The sequence below is a fragment of the Oryx dammah genome, unplaced genomic scaffold, assembly GCF_014754425.2.
Source record: "Oryx dammah isolate SB20612 unplaced genomic scaffold, SCBI_Odam_1.1 HiC_scaffold_5, whole genome shotgun sequence".
Lineage (NCBI taxonomy): Eukaryota > Metazoa > Chordata > Mammalia > Artiodactyla > Bovidae > Oryx > Oryx dammah.
This window is the reverse complement of record NW_024070189.1, coordinates 74,497,896-74,506,575: the sequence shown is the minus strand read 5'-3', so window position 1 is coordinate 74,506,575 and position 8,680 is coordinate 74,497,896. Positions and strand designations below refer to the sequence as shown.

Sequence of the window (8,680 nt, the reverse complement as noted above, 5' to 3'; positions counted from 1 at the left end):
GTCCATTGACTCTATTTTTTTCTCCTAGAGAATGGACTTACTTTCCTTGTCTCTGCTTTGAATAGGAAAACAACAATAACAAATTGATGAGAATGCTTTGTTTGTAAAGGGAAGGTGGGGGCAGAGAGAAGGCAAAGGATGTGTGTGGGTGTGTTTGTGTGCACATGGGAACTCTAGGGAGGAATAGCATTTGTGAGATGTTTCCCTGGAAGAGTAGTTTCGAATTTGTTTTGGTGTAAATTGAGCCAGAAGTTTGAAAATAAGAAGCAACTTCATAAACGTTTGCTCTCTGTATCACCACCTTGTTAAATCAATGCAGCATTTGAACTAATTTTGTTTTTCTAATTCCATTGTACACTTGGGAATGCAGAAGGTGTTTTGCAGAATCTGGCATTATGCAGAATCTGGCGTTTGGTTATTTGGAGAAGGCTGCTTTGCCCACTAGGTCACAGTAAACGACTACAGACGCTAAGAATATGTTGACAGTGTCAGTAGTGAAATCTTTGCCACACAGATTGTGAAAAATTGAAGGAAGGTGGAAAATAACTTATTTTGCTAACAATCTAGTTCCCATCTGTAGTTTGTATCTGCTGAAGCTGGAAGTCCTTGCCTCCCCTCCTCAAAGTCTGTCTCTTTTCTTTGACAGACATGCTTCCTTGAAGTTTTCAGTTCAGATGAGTGTTATTAACAGCAACCTTTAGAGTACATCAGGGATTAATTTAATTTTTTGATATGTATTAATACATTACTACGGTTTCAAGATGCTGGAATATAGATATAGTTCTTGTTAAAAAAAATAAAAGTTTAGACAGGTTGATTCATTTAACGACCCAGCAGGATATGGTTACTTTTTCTAAAGTTAAATTCCAAAGAAGAAAATCTAACAACTTCAGCCACATACATAAGCACACACTGTATAAATAAATGTATATATGCATATATATATACACACACACACACAGTGTGGTAGTGACGTCTCAACCAGGCAAGAAATGTTTTCTTAAATGGAAATTAATTGGGTTTTAATTAATATATAAAAGCATGTCTTACTTTGGTCTGTTTTTCATTTGGATCAACTATGATGTATTAAATAAATATTTTTGTTTGTTTGTTTCGATGAGCTACTGATATAGTTAATACATGGAAATAAATACGTGACTATTACAGTTTTTAAACAGCCATTCACGTGTCATCCAGATCCTTGTGTTCCCCACTGGTCCACACATGGTGCCTGGGAACATTCTTGAGGCCTTCAGACTCAGCTGGAAACGTATCCTGAGCAGGAGCTTGGCTTGAAGGGGAGGAGGAGGAACCCTCCAGGTTGGCGATCATAGCATTTATTCACACCTGGAGGCGAGACAGTGTTGATGGAGGAGGTGGGGGGACCCTCCTGGGGGACTCCCTCTGGGTTGGCACTGATACACCATGTGGCTATGCCAGGACTGGCAATAGGGATGTGGAGGGATGACCCTCCAGTGCTTGTCAGTGTGAAAGTGGGGAGCAACCAGAGACGGTCAGAGGTGGGTACTGCCCACCCTTGCTCTCTGTCCTCAGCAGTGCTCTATAAATGCCTGGTGGTCTCCCCCAAGGCCCGCCTACCAGCCCCATCCCCTGAAATTCTGCCCCTGGTTGTGACTCCATGGGCGAATGTACAGAAAGGACCAAGAAACTCATTTCCAAGGGGGCTTTGCTTTCTGGATGGTTCCACCTTGTGGGGGTAGGGGACATAGCTGGCCCTGAAACACTGACTGAAGGAGCGCTGGGAGTCACCAGGGGTCTCTGGAAGGTGACCCCTGAAGGGGCAAGCCTGGGATCTGGAGGCTCATTTGTGCAGTGGGTACTGGCGGGTGGTGACCTGTGCCAGGGACATTAAAATGAGTGAGGGAGTGGGAATGCTCCTGCCTCGGAGGGCGCGGGCGTCCAGCCCACTGACAGACAGCCTCCAGGAGCTGGCCACCGCCCTGCACGCTGTCTTTGAGGGACCAGCTCGGTGCACGGCTTGCACTGGAGTCTCCTTGGGGTGGGGTGAATGGCTGCCCCAGGATAGCTGGGGTTGTCCAGAAGAGGGCATGGAGCTTTGCAGCGTCTGCCCTCACCATCCACGTGGCCTCCCAGCCAGTGCTCTCAGGTCAGGAGCCAAAGAGAGACTCATCGCAGTAAGAAGGGGTCTGCCTGATCGGTCTGTATTTGTTCTTCCTTGGCGTGAGGGTTGGGGTGCTGCCACTGGAGGAGGTGTACTCATAGCTCCCCTTGGCCCCTGATGCCTGTGACACCCCTGTCTCCACTCCTCTGGTTCTGTTGGCCTTCTTCCTCCAGGGTGTGTCAAAGTCTGGTGGTATGGGCCGGGTGCCTGCAGGGCTGCCAAACAAAGTCTCCTCCACATGTGACAGCCTAACTTTGATCTGGTAGCTGCCCCCGCAGCGGTGCTGAATGTGGAGGGTCTGCATCTGGCTGATGGCCAGCTCCACTGGGGTCTTCATGCCGCCCATGGTCCTGAGTGGCAGCAGGGGTGCTCTGCCTGCCAGGTCCTGCCTAAAGGGCTCCCTCCTGCAAAGAGATTTACAAGCATGGTCTCATTTCATCCTCTCAACAGTTCTGTGAGGTAGCTTCCATTTTGTCCATTCTACAGATGATAAAATTGAGGCTTCAAAGGGTGAAGTCACAAGTGTCAGTCACACCTGAGCATCTTGGCTCGCTGATGTCAGTCGCAACCCTCGGTGTCCCCTGCTCCCAGGCCTGGACTCCTTTGCAGGGGCACTTGGGCACCGGTGGCACATGCTGTACATCCATATCTGCAGCTCTGAACTCGAGGAGCCTGTGACTCCCGGAAGTTCAGGCCACCCTCAGCCCCAGCTCCATGAGAACCGACTCAACACCAGCATCTGGGCCCTAGCGACCTAAATAGATATTTCTATAACTTTGTTCTTACTGAACCTTTATTTTTCAATGATTGGACCCTCCAGATTCTAATGGAAATTAAGAAGTTATTAATATGTTGAGAGTGTACAGATGTATTTTATTTTAGCTGTTGGTTTGTAGCTGCTACAGTTAGGAAACCTCTTTGTCTTTCTTTCTTTTCTTTTAGGCCTCATGGGAACTCCATTTCAATGCTGAATATGTAGGTAGAGTTATAAATTATATGTGTTGTAGATATTCTAATAACAAGTCAGTCTTTTCTTATGGCCTTTCCAAGAAATCATTCTGGAGAAGAGGCAGCAGAAAGTCTGTCTTGCTGTTTTTGAGCTCACAGAGAGTGACTGATACTCAGGAAAAAATGAAAATGTTTAATTTTCATATTTCCACCTCAGTTTGAATGCAGATGAAAGTTGCATTTTTATTTATGGCTTGAAGGATAGCAAGGCCTGATAAGAAATCATAAAGAAAGATGGAAACCTCAATAGCAAATTTCATGCTGAAAATCTCATCATTTGTCACATATCAGTGACTAAAAAAAAAATAGAGAGGAACCTTGAATTTGTGCCACACTCTAAACTTTAAACATAGCTGAAATTGCACTGTGTCGTAGGCCATTCAAAGAGCATATACAAAGGCCTGTGTTCTTCTCTGGTTTAGCCATTGTCCTGTATAAACCCTGGAAACCTAGATTCATTCTGTGGGAGAGTTAACTTTCCAAATAGCTTCCCTCTTTTTTCCTGACACATTGCAGTCTTATAAGTGCCAGTGTTGTCACAATCTTTATAAGACATAGACGAGGAGAGACTTTGATCAGAAAGACTGTTGCAATAGGGAGATTGCTCTCATCTCAGAAATCTGCAAGCATGTCAAAAATCATATAGAATAAGGTATGAAAAAGGTACCTGTTGCAAAGATATTTCCCTCATACCCTGTGCCTCTGGCCATATGAAGATCCATGCTTTGCACAGAAAGACAAGAGGTCAAAAAGATAGCTAAGGACATTGAATTAGTGCTTTTGGTAGTGTGGAGGTTAGAGGGCAAGAGGCCTCAAGATTTCTCATGGTCACCTAATTGCATTAATACCCTGTAAAATTAACTCAATTTTGAGGAGCTAGACTCCATGAAGTAGGGACCTTTATACTATGCATTTCATTTTAATTGAGAGACAGTGTCTAAAATAGACACTGGAATCAGATGACTCAGGGTTTTTATCTCAGTCCTATCTTTTATTAGCTGGGAGATATTGAACAAATGGTCCAGTGTCTTTGAACACTGCCTTCTTTGATTTATAAATCAGGAATGGTTATCAAAAGATCCTAATGAGATGGTGCAAGTCAATATAAACATGGAACTTGTGTAAAAATGTTAGATATAATTAATAATGAGCAGTTTCCAATCTTTTTTAGAAGCATCACTTACTTGCAAGTTAATTAAAAACCAATTAGCTATAATATGTTAGTGGAAAAAAAAGTGAACAGGGAGGGGCAAAGCAGACTTCTAGAAGATTGGGACAATTATGTACATAGCCTGAATTTATTGATTTAATGCTAATTATTTTTAGCTTGAGTGAGTTTGTCAGACATATAATGGTTGTATTAATATATCTTTGCTAGTTGGATTGGCTTAATTTTCTATGTAATTTTCAATGCAGCATTGAACAGACAATAGCTATCATATGGGTTATTAGAGAACATTGCAGTTACTTTACACTAAAGAGTTGTCATTTTGGGCAATGATTTTAGAGAGAAGTGTAGCAATCAAGCACTGTTAGATTTATATTTATCCATTCCATTGGAAGAGCTTCAAAGGAAAAGAAAATACACATCAACAACTCTAATGAAGTCAGTTTTATTTCAGTGATTTACACATAAAACTTTCATTCTTAAAAGAGAATGATATAGGACTTATCCCACTGAAGAAGACTATTGAAACTCCATTGGTTAGAAATGGAAGATCCATTCATTATCTATAAGGCTAGTGACCCAAATATTTTTGACCAGTATTCACAGGAACTAGTGATCAAAATTCATTACTCGAATATGTGAATTCTTAATACAACCTCTGGAAATCCCTGGGTTTCAGGGAAACATTTGTGACCCAGGAGAAATAGGAGAAGTTCAAGTGAACTATTTCTGTGACTATTTACAAGAGGAATTTTTAAAGAAGCCCACAGAAGGCTACAATTCATCATGAGACACCAAGGAAGAGCACCCAGGAAATTACTCTGATGACCTCCAAGATGCTGTGTTTACCTTTCTGCAGCTCCCACTTATGTGCAATGGCGTGTGGCTGGATGCTGTTGGAGGAGGCGAAAGGAACATTCCGTAAGCTCACAATCACAGAGTGCTAGAAATCTGAGGGCTTTTGACATCATTTGGTTTAAACTTCTCTTTTGGTGGAGGAGGTGAATGAGGTGGAAGTAGTTTGAATTCCACAAATACTTATTGCCCCAAGGAAAGAGATGAGGGTAATTAACAATTGTTATGTACTTTGTATTTTTTTCAGTATATCCTATACCACAAAGCTATATTTAGGTATTATATCTATTTCACATATAAATACATTGATGTTCAATAAGGGTAAGAAATTTTCATAAAGTTCACCAGCTAATAATTTTTGGGATTTGAACCCAGAATGACCTCACCTTTGCATTATGTGAGTGTCTCCTCAGGACCAGAATTCATTGTGATGAAGAAATCCACTTTGACTTTAAAGCATTGATTTCTTTTTCTTTTTATACAGTGGTTTGCTGTGAAAGCATTGAATCTGAGTAGATAAAGTAGAAGATATAATCCAAGAAGGGAGACAGGAAGAAAAAAATTCTATGATGCTGAAGTAATATCAGTGCTAGGATGAAGTAACTGGTAAGTGGATGAATGTAATAAAGCAGAGCAAGGAAAGTAAATTCGCTACTTTGGGAGCTATGTAAAGACCTGAGAGCCTAGAAAATTAAGCTATACCTTTACTGGAAGATTAAGAAAACTGGAGTATACAAAATTCTAAAGATGTGAGAAGCACATAGAACTATAACTCAAGAGTTACTGATGGATAGTATCTTTCAGCTGTTCAGTTCAGTCTCTCAGTTGTACCTGACTCTGCGACCCCATGAACCGCAGCACACAAGGCCTCCCTGTCCATCACCAACTCCCGGAGTTCACCCAAACCCATGTCCATTGAGTCGGTGATGCCATCCAGCCGTCTCATCCTCTGTCGTCCCCTTCTCCTCCTGCCCTCAATCTTTCCCAGCATCAGAGTCTTTTCAAATGAGTCAGCTCTCCGCATCAGGTGGCCAAAGTATTGGAGTTTCAGCTTCAACATCAGTTCTTTCAATGAATACCCAGGCCTGATCTCTCCTTTAGGATGGACTGGTTGGATCTCCTTGCAGTCCAAGGGACTCTCAAGAGTCTTCTCCAACACCATTGTTCAAAAGCATCAATTGTTCAGTGCTTCATCATTCTTTCAGCTGAGGACTCCAGAAAAGAGTTAATTGACACACCTACCCAGGTTGTGAACTGTTTTATGGAGATATAAATCTTAGATTCACTGGAACCACTAATTGTTTAACTCCAGCTGAATATGAAGGAACAAAATAAAACATTTATTTCCAAATCTGTGTTCCAAAGGAAACTTCAGTAAGAAAGACTTTGTGCTAAAATAAGCTTAGGCAATACCACAAATTAATTTTTTGCTCTTGGACAGTTTCAGGAAAGAAACCTGATAGACTTTGTTTAGCCCAGAATTTTCCAAAGAGATTTGACTATGGAACACTTTTTTTTGGTAATGTGTATTACTGTATGGAACAAAGTGTATCAACATGCAGTTCTTGAATACCTAGTGATATTTTTTGGCCTGTCAACTTATTTGAAAAGAGAAAAGATTAAAGACCAAAAATTCTGAAATAAAATACTAGTAAACAGAATCCAACAGCACATTAAAAGAATCATACACCATGATCAAGTGGAGTTTATCACAGGGATGCAAGTATTCTTCAATATACCCAAATCAATCAATGTGATATACCATATAAACAAATAGAAAGATGCAGATTATATGATAAAGCTTTTGACAAAAGTTAATACCCATTTATCATAAAAACTCTCCAGAAAATGGGCATAGAAGGAACATACCTCAACATAATAAAGGCCATATATCGTAAGCCACAGTAAATGTTATTCTCAATGGTGAAAAGCTGAAAGCATATCCTCTCAGATCAGGAATAACAAAGGTGCCACTCTTGCCATTATTATTCAGTATAGTTTTGGAAGTCCTAGCCACAGCAATCCGAGAAGAAAAAGATACAAAAGGAATCCAGAGAAGAAAAAAAGAAGTAAAACTCTCACGGTTTGCAGAGGACATGATACTATACATAGAAAGCCCTAAAGATGCCACTGGAAAATTACTAGAGCTAATCAATGAATTTAGTAAGGTTGCAGGATACAGAATTAATATACAGAAATCCCTTGCATTCCTATACACTGACAAGAATGATCATAAAGAGAAATTAGGGAAATAATTCCATTCAGCATTGTAACAGAAAAAAATAATATACCCAAGAATAAACCCACCTAAGGAGACAAAAGACCTAAATACAGAAAACCGTAAGACAGTGTGAAAGAAAGATGACACCACAAACGTAGAGATATGTCATGTTCTTGGATTGGAAGAATCAATATTGTGAAAATGACGAATGACAGTACTACCCCAAACAACCTAGAAATTCAAAGCAATCTGTATAAAATTACCAATGACATTTTCCACAGAACTCAAACAAACAAAATCACAATTGGTATGAAAATACGAAAGGCCCCAAATAAAGCAATCTTGAGAAAGAAAAACAGAGCTGGAAGACTTCAGACTATACTACAAAGCTACAATTATCAAGACAGTATGGTACTGGCACAAAAACAGAAATATATAAAAATAGAACAATATAGAATTCCAAGAGATAAACACTTGAACCTATAGGAACCTTATCTTTGACAAATTAGACAAGAATTTTATGTTGTTGCTGAATGGAGAAAAGATAGCCTCTTTAATAAGTGGTGCTGGGAAAACTGGATACTATTTGTAAAAGAATGAAATTAAAACACTTCCTAACACTAAACACAAAAATAAACTCAAAATGGATGAAAGACCTAAATGTAAGGCCAGAAACTAAAATACTCTTAGATGGAAATGTAGGAAAACACTTTTTGACATAAATCACAGCAATATCCTTTTTTACCCACCTCCTAGAGTAATGGAAATAAAAATAAACAAGTGGGACCTAATTAAACTTAAAAACTTTTGCACAGAAGACTATAAGCAAGATGAAAAGACAACCCTTAGGATGGGAGAAATAATCGCAAATGGAACAACTGACAAAGGATTAGTCTTCAAAACATATAAGCAACTTATGCAGCTAAATATCAGAAAAGCAACTCAATCAAAACTGGAAGGAAGACCTAAACAGACATTTCTTCAAAGAAGATATTTAGATGGCTGACAAACACATGACTCATTATTAGAGAAATTCAAATCAAAACTACAATGAGGTATCACCTCACATGAATCAGAATGGCCATAATAAAAAAAATCTATAAGTAATTAATGCTGGAGAGATTGTGGAGAAAAGGGAACCCTCTTGCACTGTTTGTAGAAATGTAAATTGATTCAGCCACTATGGAGAACAGTGTAGAGATTCCTTAAAAACTAGGAATAAAACTACCATATGACCCAGAAATCCCACTACTAAGCATATACCTTGAGGAAATCATAACTGAAA

At 39.8% G+C, this 8,680-nt stretch overlaps 1 pseudogene; it reads right to left on the bottom strand.

Annotated features, from left to right (window-relative positions):
- Window positions 1-1,670: 1,670 nt before the first annotated feature.
- On the bottom strand, window positions 1,671-2,495 carry LOC120864667 (annotated as a pseudogene).
- Between the last annotated feature and the right edge of the window lie 6,185 nt (window positions 2,496-8,680).